This window comes from Macaca fascicularis, chromosome 4, assembly GCF_037993035.2.
Source record: "Macaca fascicularis isolate 582-1 chromosome 4, T2T-MFA8v1.1".
Lineage (NCBI taxonomy): Eukaryota > Metazoa > Chordata > Mammalia > Primates > Cercopithecidae > Macaca > Macaca fascicularis.
In genome coordinates, this window is record NC_088378.1 from 7,197,289 (window position 1) to 7,215,487 (window position 18,199).

At 42.3% G+C, this 18,199-nt stretch overlaps 1 long non-coding RNA gene across 1 annotated transcript; it reads left to right on the forward strand.

Moving 5' to 3' along the window:
- The first annotated feature begins 7,736 nt into the window (after positions 1-7,736).
- Positions 7,737-12,082, forward strand: LOC135970384 (uncharacterized). The gene is made up of 3 exons (XR_010586062.1): positions 7,737-7,855; positions 9,504-9,624; positions 11,736-12,082. It is a non-coding gene; the product is annotated as an uncharacterized lncRNA (long non-coding RNA).
- Positions 12,083-18,199: the final 6,117 nt, after the last annotated feature.

Genomic DNA, 18,199 nt, shown 5'->3' on the forward strand with positions numbered 1-18,199 from the left:
ATTTTACACACAGTAAAAGTTCAAAAATATTTTTGAAGGAAAGTAAACATGTACATATTTTACTTAATATCATGAATATCATTAAGCACCTCAAACCAGTGAGAAAATTCATTCTCACAAACTTTAATCCAAACAACAGACACAGCCTCCTTACACGGCAGGCTCTGAAACAGCTCTTTTGGAGGAAACTCTTCTAAAGTTGCTTGGCATTTTCCATCATCTCCTGTAAGAATCTGTGATTACAGATCCTTAGTGCTAAATATTCATTAATAGGAACCTCTGGTTGCTCTTCAATTATATAATAGAGACAACATATTAACTGAGCAAATAAAAATGAGAGTGAATTGCAAAAACAAAAATAAAATACAATATGGAAAGGTTGTAGCTCAAGCTTCACATACACATATCTGCAGATATCTAAGATTTGCAACATATGTGAGGGGTCCAGGGAAAAATGGGCAGCCCATGCTGAAACCCTTCTGTCTTTCATTTCACTATTGCTGTACCACTTATATATTTCTGCACAAAAATTTATTTTTAGTAAAAAATCTAGCATTCCTTGCGGAGAAATAGGAACACTTTTACACTGTTGGTGGGAGTGTAAATTAGTTCAACCATTTTGGAAGTCAGTGTGGCGAGTCCTCAAGGATCTAGAACTAGAATTACCATTTGACCCAGCCATCCCAATACTGGGTATATACCCAAAGGATTATAAATCATGCTACTATAAAGACACATGCACACGTATGTTTATTGCAGCACTATTCACAATAGCAAAGACTTGGAACCAACCCAAATGTCCATCAATGATAGACTGGATTAAGAAAATGTGGCACATATATACCATGGAATACTATGCAGCCATAAAAAAGGATAAGTTCATGTCCTTTGCAGGGACATGGATGAAGCTGGAAACCATCATTCTAAGCAAACTACTGCAAGGACAGAAAACCAAACACCGCATGTTCTCACTCACAGGTGGGAATTGAACAGTGAGAACACATGGACACAGGGTGGGGAACATCACACACTGGGGCCTGCTGGGGAGTGGGAGGCTGGGGGAGGGATAGCATTAGGAGAAATACCTAATGTAAATGAGTTGATGGATGCAGCAAACCAACAAGGCACATGTACACCTATGCATCAAACCTGCACGTTGCGCACATGTACCCTAGAATTTAAAGTATAATAATAAAAAAAAGAACCAATTTATGAAAAAAAAATCTGGCATTCCTTTATCAGCTCCTGCGAGTCTGTGGTATTGCCTGATATCCTCAGTAAAGAGAAAGAGAATTTTAAACAAAGGATAATGACCACTTTATCACTGAGTGTCTAAGAGCCATGGTGGGTTAGACGGGGAAGATAGGCTCATGCTTGCTGTGTCTGACCCTGGATTTAAAGAGTACACCCCTGGGTCCTACCACACTTAGAGGTTTTGTTCATTTTTGTCTGTCTACTTAACTGATTGCTTGATTATTTAAAGTTTTTTAGAAAATAACAGAGTCAACTATAGTCCTGCTATAAATCTCAGCCAACTTTTGAATGCCCTGAGGAGATTCTGAAGAATACATGTGTCTCTGGGCCCTACCCCAGACCTATAGAATCCGAATCCCTGGAGGAGCCAGGCACCAGTGTCAAACCAGCTCTGCAGGTGACTGGAGAGCCCCCGGGTAGGGTTTTGAGCCAAGGTGCTACGTCGGGCAGGCCCATATTCGAATCCCAGCTCTGTCACTTAATAGCTGGATGACCTGCAACTAAGCCTCTTAGAATCAGTTTCTTCATCTGCACAATGAGGACTACAAAGCCTACCAGGGCTGTCCTGAAGACTAGAAATTATGAACATAAAGGGCCTGGTATCGTACTCGGCAGTCGTTGCTCAGTATTGGTAAGCTCCATGTCAAAGTTTTCATGACAGCTTTAGTTATCGATCATCTGCAAATCTATTTTTATAGGAGAGCCCCACATGGGCTTCCGCCTCCCTCTAGAGCACGTCATATGTCCCTCTGTCTTAGCCTACATTCTAGCCTATTTGGCCTGCTTTCTTTTGCTCAAGCAGAATAAACCCATTCCCACCGGAAGTCTTCTCAGCAGCTCTCCTGTTCTCACTGTTGACTCCTTCTCCTTATTTTGGTCAGACTCACATGGCTACCGCAGCACTCTATTGCGTTACAGACAGCTGGTGTCTCTTGCAATTCTGATGGCCTAAGACTTGCATTACACTGACTTCTATCTTGACTGTTGACCTCTCCCCACTGGAACAGAAGCTCTACTAGTGCTGGGCGCTTGTCTGCCTCTTTCTCTGCTCCATCCCCAATACCTAAACCTGCAGTAGAATAGAAACTTAATGAGCATTTGCTGACTAAATCTGTAAACTCGACAAACCAATACTACTCATCCATAATCAATTCCTATAGTCATTTCTTAGACTCATCCCTCAAATTCTGATTATAAATAAAAAACTCATATTACAAATTCCAGGCATTGGGAATTCCTCCACAAACATAAAGAGAAGTCTAGCCATGTTTATGTTCAAGAACTCATCCAATCACTTTTGCCAACAATAGTAATTCCAGAGTGCAGGGAAGGGCAAAAGCCACAAAAGCAAGACGTGAAAGGAGAAAGCTCTCCTTAATTTTCTTCTTTCCTTTATAGCTTCCCTGTAACCTTTTCTTTTCCCACTGCCATCATGCTTTTATAAACGACAGCAATGCTAATGGGTTCGCAAAAGTCACAAGCGGTGCCCCTGCCATAATGGCGGTGGTTCCTTGCTCGAGGCAGGAACACAGTGTGACCATCAGGATGCCGTAGGGGGCCTATCAGGACCTCACTGGAACCTTCCAGAGGCATGCATCAGGAACCCATGCCTTCCAAGCCCACCGCAGCTGTTTGTTAAGCAGTAGCTCATGGTCATATAGTCAGGATGCTTGGAGAGAACTGAAACCCCTTTGGAAACAGCAGCAGCTCCATATAGCTCTGTAAGAAACTCAAGAGACATACTCTAGGCTTTCCTGCTAGAGTTCAGGGTCCTCTTGAGATTCAACCTGTGCTCTGGCCAGCAGAGCTAGGGATGACAGAAAAGGAAATTGCCTTCAAAAAGCGATCTCTCTCCCATTTTCCTTAGTTGTATTTGTGTATTTCTAGTAAATTAGAAAAGCAGTAAAGCCCTTCAGCTTTAGAACCCAATTTGAATGATCACATTCCTAGGGGAGCATTTGGCATCTTGGAAGCATAGGAACCCAGGCCTTGATTTCGGGCTGGTCTTCAGTCCTAGCAATGCCTCTTTAGCAGTGGAAACTTCCAATTCTGCATTGTGTGTGTGAGCTGCTTTCTACCTTTTTTTTTTTTTTTTCACTTTTTCATTTCTTATTGACTTTTTGTCAATTTAATTCTTTACCTACTATTTTTCTCTTATGATACGTCAACGTTTTCTGAATGACTCCTTTTTCTACATTGATTTACTTTTCTGAAAAGACTTCCTGTGTTTTCAACATGCTGCTTACCTATTTTTTTCTTTTATATTTTTTCTTTTATACTCTTCCCTGGTTTACTACAAAACTTTCTTTTCTTTTTATTGGCTTTGTTAGTGTCTGGTTTTAAAGCTTTTCTGAGGCTTTAAAAAGATAAACTTGAATAGAATTTGGTATTTAATTGTATTCTCATAGCAGGTGGGTGTGTGATAAATGTGGATTTAGGGCCTTTCAGCAGAGGTGGTGGGGGGGAAATACCCAAAGTTGGGCCGCCCACATTATGTGTTTCATGCAAATAAGTCCTATATGTAGCTTTGTTTCAAACTACCGAGCAAAGTAGCAGCGATTTAAATTCCCCCATGGAAGGTGTCACTTTTCAGGTAGGCATTGGTAGATCATTGGTTGGGGAAGAGCTGCCAGATGAAAGAGCAGGGACATGCAGATCACTGGCCTTCGTGGGCATAAATGGCCCTAAGGTGTACAGCTGACCTGATGCATATAGATGACCTGATGCATATAGTTGACCCTGATACATACAGCTGACCTGATGCATATATATAGCTGACCCTCGTATATACAGCTGGTCCTGATGCATTTAGCTGCCCTGATACATATAGCTGATCCCGATGCATATAGCTGACCTGATGCATATAACTGACCTTAATGCATATACTAACCCTGATGCATATACCTGAACCTGATGCATATAGTTGACTTTGATGCATATAGCCAACCCTGATGCATATGTCTGACCTGATGCATATAACTGAACTTGATGCATATAGCTGACCCTGATGCATATACCTGACCCTGATGCGTAGAGCTCACGCTGATACATATAGCAGACCTTGATGCATACAGCTGACTGTAATGCATATCACTGTTTTAATGCATATAACTGGCACATATAGCTGACCCTAATGCATACAGCAGACCTTGAGGCATATCGTTGACCATAATGCATATAGCTGGTCCTAATACATGACTGACCCTAATGGATCCAGCTGATGCTAATGCATACAGTGGGTCCTAATAATGCATACAGCTGATCCAAATATATACCCAATTCTAAAATCCTACAAAAAAGCCAATCACTGCTAAATAAACAACAACATCGAGGAAAGAATCACAGGAAAAAAATAAAACCCCAATTCTTACCATTGAAGTGCCACTGTAGAAGATTCTGTACTGCCTTGGTATGCAAACAAATGAATAGTTTTTGAATTTTTTCAAATGGAGGATAAATGAGGCAAGTGGTCACCATCTGGAACTTACCAAGGCTTTTTAAAAATGCTTGCCAAACAGAATCATTGTGAGCAACAGAGCCAGATCCGGCCCCTGGACCAGCCAGCCATCCTCCAGTGCCGAATTTAATATGTTGTGGGAAAAACGCTTCCTTCCCAGCAGAGGCAGCTGCCATCAGCCTAAGTGAGTCAACAATGGTGGAAACTGCCAAGTGGGCAACATCGAAGGCCATGTTTCCTCCCAGCCAACAGTGCCCCACTGAGCCTGGACAAAACCAAGGAGACAAGCCCAAAGGACCCACTTAGTTCCGAAAACACTGCAGCCCCATTCTCAGGAGACCAACCCACCCCTCCCAGCCTAATGGTGTACCCTTCATGACTCCCCACACACCCCCTCACAATGCTGTCAGCCCAAGCAGACACGCTGTGATTCCTGTCTCGGTCTGGAACCACATTAGAGAGTTGATTTTCTCTTAGGAGACAACCCCAGCATGTCAAATCGTCATGGCTCACTGTATCAAGTCCTGTTTCCAAAAGCAAAACACCCTCAACTTGCACTTTCCAGAGTTAACAAAAACGAATACATTTGGGCTACAAGGACAACTCATGGAATGTTTCTTAAAAGACATATAATTATGGCAGAATGAAACTATATGGTTACAGAAACTAAGCTCGGCCCTTGAAATTGTAGATAAATTAGGTTTCTGGGAGAATTTCTTACAGGATAAAGGATTTTCAAATGCAAGATGAAGTGAAACATTATTTCTAGGGAAAAGATTTTTAGTTTTGATATTTTATGTTGGTGTTGTTAGAATCATTTAATTGGTGATGGCCTGTGTCCAAATAAAGCAAATTATGCATTTAATTCAATTCAACTCAGCTAACCATTCTTGAGCACCTACTCGGTTTCGGGTTCTGAGGTAGGCAGTTTAGATCTATTATTGAATCTTCACCACAGACAAATGCAGTAGACACTGGCCTGATTTTGCACAGAAAAAGACAGCGGCTCAGAGAGGTCTATCATTTGCCCAAGGTCACACAGCCATTCTGCAGACCAGCTGGAGTTGGCCTTGGATCTCCCAGAGCCTGTATTGTTCATGCTTTTCACCACTGTGGCTCTCAGGCCTTACCCTTCAGCCCAAGAGTTCACAGTGGCTATAAAGAAAGGGCAACCCAAAACTATTTTAAAGTAAACAAAGTGATTGTAAGTTTAATGGTCAAAATCTATACAAAGAACTATAAAAGCACAAATGAGGGCTGAATTCATATATTTTTAAACTGTAATCTAGTCATCACAATTGGAAACCCTCCATCATGTTCCCGGGACGGGTGTTGCTTTGCTCTCCATTGTCATGATTGGTTGTCTTAGCCCCTTCAGGCTGCTATAACAAAACAGCACACTCTGGGTGGTTTATAACTACAGACATTTATTTCTCACAGTTCTGGAGGCTGGGAAGTCCAAGTCCAAGGCACCTGCAGTTGCCTGCTGTTCACACATAGACAGCTACTTTTCACTCTAGCCTCACAGGGCAGAAGGAGTGAGGGTCTCTCCTGGGCCTCGCCTCTTTTCTCTTCTCTTCTCTTCTCTTCTCTTCTCTTCTCTTCTCTTCTCTTCTTTCTCCTTCCTTCCTTCCTTCCTTCCTTCCTTCCTTCCTTCCTTCCTTCTTTCCTTCCTTCCTTCCTTCCTTTTCTTCCTTTCTTCCTTCCTTTTCTTCCTTTCTTCCTTCCTTTCCTTCCTTTCTTTTTTGAGATGGAGTCTTGCTCTGTAGCCCAGGCTGGAGTACAGTGGCGTGATCTCGGCTCACAGCAACCTCTACCTGCTGGGTCCTGGTTCAAGCAATTCTCCTGCCTCAGTCTCCTGAGTAGCTGAGATTACAGGCACGCGCCACCATGCCCAGCTAATTTTTGTATATTTTTAAGTAGAGAGAGGATTTCACCATGTTGGCCAGGATGGTCTTGAACTTCTGATCTCGTGATCCACCCACCTCAGCTTCCCAAAGTGCTGGGATTACAGGCGTGAGCCACTGCGTCCTGGGCCTCTTTTCTAAGGTGGCTTCGCTTCATCCTCATGACCTAAGTGGCTCCCATAGGCCCCACCTCCTAATACTATCCCCTTGAGGGGAGGATTTCAACACAGGAATTTTGGAGGGACATAAACATTCAGAAACAGCATTGGTGTTTGGTTTTTACTTTGCTGTGTGTTTTGGAAAGGGAAAGGAACATTTTGCCCCATGGGCTGGCTGAGGCCACCTGCAAGGCATTTTCAGGCAGCCTCAATTCTCTGTGATCCACGCCTCCACGGGGCCATTTGAGGGCTTTAACGCCACATAAATGTACATAATTCACCAGTGGGAGAGAGGCACCGTCATGAAGCATTCATGGACCCTTCGCTATAAATGCCATCACATTAACCAGCTGCACAAGACTCGGAGATGCTGCAGTTCTGTTGAAAAAAATAAAAGAGGCACAAAGTTTGTTTTGAAATGATGTTGAGCCTCTTACCAACAAACCATTAATAACATTATTTCTTATTTTTTTAATACCTTACAGGTACAGCTCCCAAAGCAGTCAATTGTCTGGCAATAAAGCGTGATGGGGCATGTAACAATTATGTAACAGCTGCAGAGACATCACGGATATAATTTAGTACCTTCTACCACCCTAGGATATAATAAAAGTAAGATTTAAGTATGTATCAATAAAGCTGACAGAGCAACACCAGAGCAGGCCTTCTTCAGCACAACGCCGCTAATCAGCCTCAAAAGGAAACGAGGAGATGCAGAAAAGAGTGGAGAGGAGGAGTAACAGGAGGAGGAAGAAGTAGAGAAGGAAGAGGAAGAGGAGGAGGGAGAAGAGGAAGAAACAGAGAGGAAAGGGGAAAAGAGGAGGGGAAGGAGAAAAAGAAAAAGAAAACTCGTTTGCTCTCCTGCAGGCATGATGCAACAGCTAACACCAGCCAGCCTCCTCTGGACTGAATTCAGGCCGGGAACGCGGGGGTTTCCTGGGCCTGCAGCCCGCGGGGCACGTTCGACCCACATTCTGCTGTGTGTGTGCACCGTGCGACACGTCACCCTCCCATCTTTGCACATGCCCTTGAATATTTCTGTGCTTCTGATTCATCTGGTCCACAGTTTACACCTCGAGGTAACTCTAATTCTGTCTCTTCGTTTTCCTTCACAAATGAAGGCTCATTTCTCCTTTACTCCATCTCCATTTGAGACCTACTTTAGTTTTTCTTTAATTTTCTCTGCAATAATCAGGCTCCCTTTGCTCAAGCGTAGTTCTTTTACCAAGTAACCTGACTTTCTTTGCTCTCAGATTTGTCGTGATCGAGGCTTGAAGCAAACTGTTGCAAGGTGATATTTTAGCTTTCACTGATACGCTGAGAACCAGTGCGGTACAGAAACTGCTTCAGTAAATGAACACCAGACAGGCTCAATCTGGCCTACTCTGGTTGATGCTAAGCTTAGAAGAAAGAGGAGAAGGAGAGAGGCAGAAACTGAGACAGAAGGACAGAGAGAGAAATGCTCTGTTATTTTGAATGTTTCTACTGATTCTTTATGATCCACCAAGCTTTACTCAAACACCCTTTAAGATGATGTAGATAAATTACAAGATGCTGAGGAGGACGACGCTCTTTTAGAAGGAGACTCTCCAAGCTTTTCTCCACTTCAACTAAAGAATGTGTTTCAATGAGTCTGCGATCTCGGTGGCCTCTTATTACTGTCATCTCATTCATATCCAAATCAGGAAACCGGAGAAAGTTCTGAAATGAGGGGCCGGCGTTCTTATTAACACCAGCCATGGCAGGCATTGGAAGGAGCTTAAAAGGAGGTGGAAATCACTGATTTCCGAAGAAGTCAGCTCAGATGAGTTTGTTACTTCTCTTTAAATGAGATTGCGTTTACACTAGGGACTTTTCCCACTTGAGCCAGGTGCCGACAGGATGTGAGGGTGCAGGGCCGAATAAGAGCCCGGCGTTGGCTTTAAAAATGAAGCAGAAGACTGAGGAAAGGGCGCTAGGGTCTATCGAGGAGAAAAACACTTCTTGTTCCTTAAGTAGATCATCTATAGGAAAAGAGGCAGTTTCCTCTACTGGGTGATTTTGAAGTGAGAAAACACCCAAACCTTCCAAAATGTTGCTTGGAATTGATTTGTGCATAGGTGCAATACTACTAAGCCCACGTTTGGGCCATAGCCCTACACTAAAGAGATGCACTGAAAAAAACATTTTAAATAAAAAATCCTGGGAGTGCAATATCCTGTTGACCCAACCTTAAATAGCAAAGCTCTTCAGCCAATCCCGTGAGAGGTGCTGCAGTGTGTGCACAGTCGGGGAACTCCCTTGTTACCATTTCCGTTCAGTCACTTACAAGCTGGGCATGGGCCAGTTGGGGAGGAATGACTGTGTTCGTTCAAAATTTCAAATAGCTGCGTACAACAGAAACCCTCATACAGCACCTGAAACATGGGGGTGTATGCAGCACACACTTGACATACGCAGGTGAGCTGCTGAGTGCTGTGTGGCGGCCCCACCTACTCGCTCTGTTCTCCTCAAGGGGTTGCTCCAACTAGAGCTGCATTCTGACTTTTGCTAGCCCTGGGCACTTCTGCCTTCATGACTCCTCAAGTACGTATTAAAAATGATATTTTATGGCTGTATTGGTATAGACAGGTATATTAACATTATAGTAAAACATTTTCTTTAAGTTAGAAATTCATTTTTTTCCTTCTGATTTTAGAAAGAATGAAAACTTTTTCAGAGCCCCTAAACATCTTTTGTGGATTCCAGGCACTCTGCTTCTTGTGCCCAGTGGCTAAGAAATCAGTGAAGAGGACATGGAGAACCCAAGGGAACACCCCCCCTTTCGCCTTCTGCCATGATTGTGAGGCCTCCCCAGCCACGTGGTACTGTGAGTCCATTAAACCTCTGTTTCTTTATAAATTACCCAGTCTCGGGTACGTCTTTATCAGCAGTGTGAAAACTGACTAGTACAGCTGTGGAGTCTTTATTCTAAGTGCACTGTGAGTATCTGATGGGCATTAGGGAACTAGCAGAACTTGGCAAAACTGCCAGTCCAAGCTGATGAATACCGCCTCTTTAATGACTAGAAATGGCTTATTCCAAAGCTGGGCATGGTGGCAGGCACCTGTAGTCCCAGCTACTCAGGAGGCTGAGGCAGGAGAATCGTTTGATCATGGGAGGCGGAGGTTGTAGTGAGCCGAGATTATGCCACTGCACTCAAGCCTGGGAGACAGAGCAAGACTCTGTCTCCAAAAAAAAAAAAAAAAAAAAGGTGGCTGATTCCAAATAGTAAGTGAGTGACTAATAAAAGCTGAATCTGAATCTGCTAGAGGTAGTATTTGAGGTTTCTTGCAAAGCAGCCCCTACAGAAATAAAGATCCCCAGTGCTTACTTGCTTATGTCCCTAATTCCTGAGCAGGAATTTGATTTTAGCCTAAGGGTGTACATTATTTATCCTCATTATCCATGTTCATCTGCCAAACCTCGATGCTGATGCTTGTAGTCATTTCCCCACCTGATTTCAAGGCTCAATTCAATTATCTTCTTCTCTAAAAGCTGCTCCTAATAGCTCCCTGCAGTTCCCATCCCACCTCTGCACGCCAAGTGAAGTCTCTCTCATTTCTCTCCACCAAGCACTTTGTAAATAATCTCTAATAAAATATTTATCTTCAAACATACAAGCATTAATAAAGAGTTGTTGGATAAATAAATAAATGGTGCATTTAACTAGTTATTCATGTGTTTGTTTCCTGCCATCGGCCATGAACCCTTCGAAGACAGTCTTATTCTCAGGTATATCGGTGTATCTACAACATCTAAGCGTGTTTGACACAGTGTAGGTACTAATGTTCGCTGAATGAAAAAACAAAATTCGAACCCTGCTGAAATTGATGACGGGTCAAAATGCCATCATTCTTTTCAGCTTTCAAATTCTTGCCAAAGAATGAACGTGAGATAGAAGTGATTCCCCTTCTGAGAGCAGGAAGTGATCTCCCTCTGGGAGCAGGAAGTAATCCCCCGTCTGACAGCAGGAAGTGATCCCACCTCTGAGAGCAGGCCCACCTGTGGAAGCTGGCACAGAAATCCATGCTCACTGCCTGGTCATGTAACTGACTTAGCCAAGTTTGTACTGCTTCCAGCAATTCAGGGGGTCTTTGGAGTAAAGGTGAAATACCAAAAATAACAAGGTAGAGATTTTAAAGCACTCAAAGGGAACTCTATCACCTTCTTTAAAATATATATTTGTACATTTTTTCCGGTCACCCTTTAGGTGGGAGCCTTCTATCACTATACAGAGGACAGCAACAAGGATATCTTAATGCAAACTCCATGCTTGGCAAAATGCATTTAGAGCCAAGATAAGTTAAGCACCTAGCACAGTGCCCTACACACAAAAATAAGGTGCTTGACTGGATCAATGAATAAATGGTAATTAACAATCCGTAAAGTAATGTGTTACCTTGTCAAAAGAACTGACAAGTAGATTCTTTCCTCAGGCCACTTTAGTATAAACTTAAGTGATTTAATTTATAAAAAATCCAATTTATGCTTCACTTTCAACAGAAGAATTATTTCTTAAAGTCAGTTGTGGCTGTAGGTGTATCCGTTTAAATTCAATGAACTCAAAACCCTAAATACCCTTCAATGCCATGATGGCTAAACGGAGGGATGATGGTTTTGACCAGTTCCCAACCCGAGGGGTGGGTGGGGATGCGAGACAGGCCGCTGTGCAATGGAACAAGGGTCAGCAACAGGTAATGGGGAACGTGTGCTTCGAAACCAAGAGACAGAAAACGGAAATGGGAAACAGATGGACTATCAGAGGATTCCATTTACCCACAGAGTTCAAAGGGAGTGATATGTCCATCAGGTTCCAAGGAAAGACCTCATTAAGCTACAAACCCTAGAGAAATATGCACGTAAAAACACTTCCTTCTTATTAAGCTAGAGCAGGTCAAACTTCTGTTTACAATCTATAACAAAATCTTGCTTTTTCAGATTAATATTTACCTGATTGGCAAGCTGAGACCGTCCCTGTTCTTCAGACTTCAAACGCGCTTCCACCTTGGAAACTCCGGCCTGTGTGGAACACACCAAACTCCTCAGTCAGTGCCCAAGGGGCAGGGCCTGTTTTGACAATCATCACCCAGGTGAACTTTATTTTTCAAGCTTTTACCTGAGGGGATGGTGGGAAAACTTGTTTAAAATCGTCAGTTCCACAACTGCGATCGCTTGCAATTTAAACAGGTCTCCCTTAAATAAATAGTCTTGACTCAAAAAATCTCCCCTTCTCTTTTTCTTGTCATTTGCTCCAATCTCTCATCTTGTGTCCAACGAGACGCGTACTGTCCTGGCATCAGAACAGAGGCTTCTGACCCCTGTGCCCTCCGGCCCCTGCTGCCCCTCCTCCCCTCCCGGCCATGTGCCCTCCGGAACCCTGGAAGTTGAACTGTGGCACCTGCAGAGGTTTCATTTGACCTGCCCGGCTGCTGGGTCTTTTTCTCTGGCACCTCATCAAATCTGTCACTTCTGGTCCTGACCCCAGGCAACTCCCCATCCGCTGGGCTTCTCAATATATTTTTAGTCCCCTTGTAGAGAGGAGGATGTTCCAGAACTTCTGGATGTATTTCTTGCACCACGCTGGGGATGGTAGAATACACGTGGCTACCACCAACCCCACAGAGAAAGCTCCTCAAATTTCCTGTCCAGACTAGAAGCTCCATGGTGCCAGGGCCATGCTGAACACAGAGTTTCCCTGAAAGACCATCAGCCTTCCCAGACTTTTCCCCGGAGAGTGAGGTGCAACCTTCCTGCTGCTGGGTCCCCTCGAAATATCTGTTCCACCTTCAGCTTCTTCCCTAGCATTTGGTGGATAAGGAGTAAAAGGTGTGAAGATTTCTGGGGCATGCGCATTTCCATCTTCCCCCAGCATTCTCAAATCAGCCGAATTCTACTTTCACATTTCTTCTCTGAGGGGTGGAATTTATAATGTCATCTAGATTTTCTTTTTCCTTTAACGTGTTTGGTACAAATCTTGTGCATAGTGTTCTAAGCTTAGTTCTTGATATTCAAACCCCACCTTCTTTAGTCCCTAAGAATGTATTGTATTATTTCCCCCTTAAACTCTGGTTCTTGTCCATCAAAATCAGTTTGGTTTTCAGGCTATAGTTTCTGTTACCTGTTTAAGGAATCCATCCAGATATTAAAGTTTCCTATTTCTTCCAGGCTGTATTTCCATCCCACTGAGACCAGAGCCTATCATTGTCACTAGAAACAAGGGGAAAGATGAGGGGTGAAATGGGTGAAAAAAAATGGAGTAAGTTCTATCAAATTGATGTCACAAATATGGAAACTCAAATAAATGGATAATGGTTACCATTTATTGAGTCAATCAGCCCTTATCCAACTCACGTGCTTTTATTCAGACTATTGCTCCATGGGCTAAAAAAAATACATTTATTGCCCCTAAGGCAGAGATGTATGATAAATATAATAAACAATTATGGGGATTGTTGGTTAATTTATACATTTACTACATTATAAAATATCTTGCCAAACACACGACAACACCCAATAGATTTAATAGGTTTTAAGAAATATATTGAAGGCAATAATAGATCTTAAGTAACACTTTGAAGGCAAAGATCATGCCCCAGACTTGTAATTATGTCACAGCTCTATGGCGGGCGAGGTGCCCAGCAGATGTGCCATAGACTCTGCTCTGCTCACAGCTAAGGAGCAGATAATAAGTCTATTCGTCGTTCTCTACTTAACAGAGAATCATACAAAGGAAATTGGTGGTAATCAGTTGAGAGGAGATGGTGTTAGGAGAGGGAAGATGCTCCTATTATTCAATATTTAATGGGTATTTTGCGTCAAGAAACTCTGTGGGCAACTGAAGCAATATGCCAAGAAATATCTATGAGAATGAGTTAAGATCACCACACTAGGTAAGGTGACCATGTAGTTTATCATTCAAAGCGGGAAATATTTTTTAAGGGAGCACTGTTAATTATTTATCTCACACACACTGGAGGGTATTGTTACCCTAATGTCAGAAGACCTTAAGACATAGTAGAGTCACGGAACATTCAAGATGCAAAGTACTTAGGAAATTATGTAGCTCAGTATTGAGGGGGAAAAGATCTGTTCCCCAGAACAAGAGATTTATTTCTGAGAAACTGGTTTTTGTTAATACTGAGAGATACTAGGAAAAAATATATATATTTGGCAGCCAAACAAATTTGGTGCATGTTCTTGGAGATCCATAATGCATGTTAACCCACTAAAGGGAAATCTTCAATAAGCAAACTTGGCTTAAAATGGCATTCCCCAAAATATCTGCACACTGATTTTCTCCACCATTTTTGTTTGTTTGTTTTGGTAACGCACTTACTGCCATCTTGCAGATAGAAACAGGTACCTAGTTAGTTTTCTCTAGTTTTATGGTGTTAGAAAAGGCCCAAGGAAATTCAGTAATTTTTCCAGGGTCTTTTGTTGTTGTTGCTGTTGTTGTTGTTGTTGTTGTTGTTGAGATGGAGTCTCGCTCTGTCGCACAGGCTGTAGTGCAGTGGCTCAATCTCGGTTCACCACAACCTCCACCTCCCTGGTTCAAGCAATTCTCCTGCCTCAGCCTCCTGAGTAGCTGGGACTACAGGCGCCCGCCACCACGCCCAACTAATTTTTTGTATTTTTCGTAGAGACGGGGTTTCACCGTGCTAGCCAGGATGGTCTCAATCTCCTGACCTCATGATCCACCCGCCTCGGCCTCCCAGAGTGCTGGGATTACAGGCATGAGCTTCCGCGCCCAGCCCAGGGTCTTTTATAGTTGCTGGGTAGCAGGGCTAAAATAGAAATGGAGTAATAATAGCAGTAGTAACAATAGCATCACAGTAGCAGTAATGGCAGCAGTAGTAGTAACAGTAGCAGTGATAATGGTTACCATTTATTGAGCTCCTTCCATTCTGTACATTGTAGGGGATCAAAAACCCCTATGTGTTTACCAGTCTCCCCAGCCAGCAGCTAAACTCAAGGAGGGCAGCTTTCACTAATGTATCCTCAATATTTCAGCAGAGCACCTGACTGGTATAGGCCCTTCATAAATATTTATTGATTACTGAATGAATAAATGCATATGCACAGTAAATTCTAAGACTAAAAAAGAACTGCCCAAATGTGCCAGAGTGGTCCTTTATTTTTATGAATCAACAAATCTCTTTTTCCTTTTTCTCCCCTGCACTCAAAGGTACAAACATACAGTGCAGTGTATGTTCAGAACAGCTCTGTGAAACTTCTCCAATTCCAGGAAACAAAATTTCGAAGGACAGTTTCTCATGTAAATGAGAAAAGACACATTACAATCATTTTGAAGATTACCTTGAATTACGAACAACACAACACACAGAAGGAAAATTCGAACAGGGCTTTGCTATTCACCAGGGTCACACACTGAAAAGATCCCCACCGCAAAATTATTCCATTAACAATCATCAGAATAAAAGGTAACAGCAGGTGTTAGCAGGCAAGAAGAAATTGGCCTACAAAATGAGGGGTATTACCTGTAATAATGAAAGTTAAACATTTTAATGAGCCTACTGGGATCCACTTGGTAATCACTGTTTAATAAAAGGAACAAAAGGGAAAATGATATATGTTATCGAACAAGAAAATAAATAATAAATTACTCATCTTTGATTTTAGCGTATTCTGTGACTTGGGTGCTTTTTTGATGTCTATTTCAAGGAGGTTAGTTTTTTATATTTAAAGGAAAAATTAAGAGGTGACATCATGATGTAGTGGTTATCTTCAAATATTTAAAGAACTCTCATAAGCAAGGGAGCAAGTGCCTTTACCCCCTTCCGCCTCCAGAGAAAAGATCTAAGATCAGCAGTGGAAGTGACAGAGAGGCACATTACATATATGAATGTAGACAAGAATTTTCTCATCATCAGAGCTGGCCAATAATGGGTCAGTTTGCCTCGAATATTACAGAGTTGGGTTTCTTATCACTGGAATTGATGGGCAGAGCTGGGGCCACCATCTGTCAGGGGTGCTATTGAGGGTTAACTTTCATTTAGACAAGTTTACATTGAACTTGTCCTTTAACTTCTGGGATCCTCCAACTCTTTGTGGGACATGGTAGATTTTTATTTTCCTGCTATTTCTGCCCCAACACAGGACATTTGGTGAGTAGCTAGTTTCATGGGGTTATTGGCCCCAACATTCTTAGCACACAGGTTAACACCAACTTCTTCCCATCTGTTCAAGGCAAGTAGGAAGGCAAGAAGGGCACATGCCATAGACAGTCTCCCCTGTCACCTCATTCTTGGTCCGGTCCTGCCAGGGAATCTCACTGAAAGTGGAAGACAGAGGCTTCAACTGACATCATAAGAAACCTCCGGTGAGTCCTCAAGAACAAGCAAGGACTTTGGGCAAGTTCTAATCCAAGGCTGCACTGAACCCCTTGTCATCATGCACTTCCATCTAAACATAGATAACCCATAGAAGTCAACAAGAAAGAGACAACTGAACAGAAAAGCAGGCTAAACACGTTGCAAAAGAGGACATTGAAACGGCTCATAAGGATACAAAATGTCCTTAGTCACTTGGTCATCAAAGAAATGCAGATTAAAACTACAAGATAAAGCCAGGCACAGTGCCTCATGCCTGTAATCCCAGCACCTTGGGAGGCTGAGGCAGGTGGATCACCTGAGCTCAAGAATTCAAGGACAGCCTGGGCAACATAGTGAAACTCCATCTCTACAAAAAAACAAAAACAAAAACAAAAACAAAAAACAAAAAACAAAACCACACACACACACAAAAATTAGACAGCGTGGTGGGGCACCTGTAGTCCCAGCTATTTGAGGGGCTGATGTGGTGGGATTGCTTGAGCTCAGGAAGTTGAGGCTGCAGTGAGCTGTGATTTCGCCACTGAACTCTAGCCTGGAAGATAAAGCAAGACCCTGTCTCATACCAAAAGAAAGCAAACAAACAGTAACACAAAAAGATACTACTACATGACCAGCAGAGAAGCTAAAATTAAAAAGACTGACTATGCCAAGAGTTGACACGGAAGTGGAACAACTGTAATTCTCATAAATTGCTGGTGTGAGTGTATATTTGTCCAACCACTTTGGAAAACTGGCAGTATCTAGTAAGTCTGAACGTATGCATCTCTTGTCACCCAGAAATGACGCTCCTGTACTTTTGTGCATCCAAAGACCTGTACAAGGTTGTTCACGGCAGCACTATTTATGATAGCCAAAAATGAGAATACAACTCAAACATATACAAGAGAAAAACAGATTTTGGTATATCCATAAAATGAAATACTTCACAGCAAAAACAGCCTACAGCTACATTCAATAGCATGAATGAGTGTCACCATATGAAGAGAAAGAACATGAACAAAAATAGTACACCCCGCATGATTCCATTTATATGAAGTTCACTCACAGACAAAATTAATCTTCAGTTTTAGAAGTCAGGATAGTAATTACCTTTAGGGTGGTAACAATGATCAAGAGAGGAGCAAGGGGAACTTCAGTAGCACTGGCAGTGTTTTCTTTCTGGGATTGTGCTGTGGTGAACAAGACAGATTCACTTTGTGCATTCACTGAGCTGTGTAGTTGTGATCTGTGCACTTTTCTGTACATCATGCATCAATAAAAGTTTGCTAAAATAGAGTATTAGATTGAAAAGTTCTTATAACCTGTAGTTTATCCAGCTGATTTTTTACTTAGCTCAATATTAAATAATTCTAAAATTCAGATTGACTGCATGTGAATTCTGCGAAAGGAGAGGAAACCACATAATGCTCTGGAAGAAACCGGTGTCTTCCAGAACCAAAGGAAAGGCTGGTGTTAGGAATGACATGGCATCCCAGCAGAAGCTGTGAGGATGACGATGGACGCCTTGGTCCAGAGCAGACTAATGCTTGACTGACAGATGGTGGGAAACAAACAGTATGGCTTCCAAGAAGTCATTCATTCCACGTAAAATTATTGCCACCCAAACATTCAACCCATGAATGCCCACCCACATACTAAATGCACAAGGTCACAGAGATGAAAGCCTGTTTATTCATTTGCAAGGTATAACCATAGAGAAATATCTTATTTCTTGAAGTTGCTCTCTTTTGTACAAAGACATCAAATATTCATTGCCATTTTAAATGTATTGTGACAGGTTCATTGCCCACCCAACTTATTGCAATACAGAACAGGACAGAAACAAAGTTCCTATCCAAACTCAATTATAGTGTTTTGTGATTTAAACTCAATTCATAAGAGTTTACAGATAAAGTTGCTCCACTCTTCATTGTATCATAATTTATTTCCATTACACCGTGTTGCACACCTGTGGCATGTGTTTGATGGAGGCAGGAGTCTGTACAGGATGCTGTCAAACTGGCTTGTCCATTCTAGGGCCAAAATCTTGAAATAACTTTTTCTTTGAAT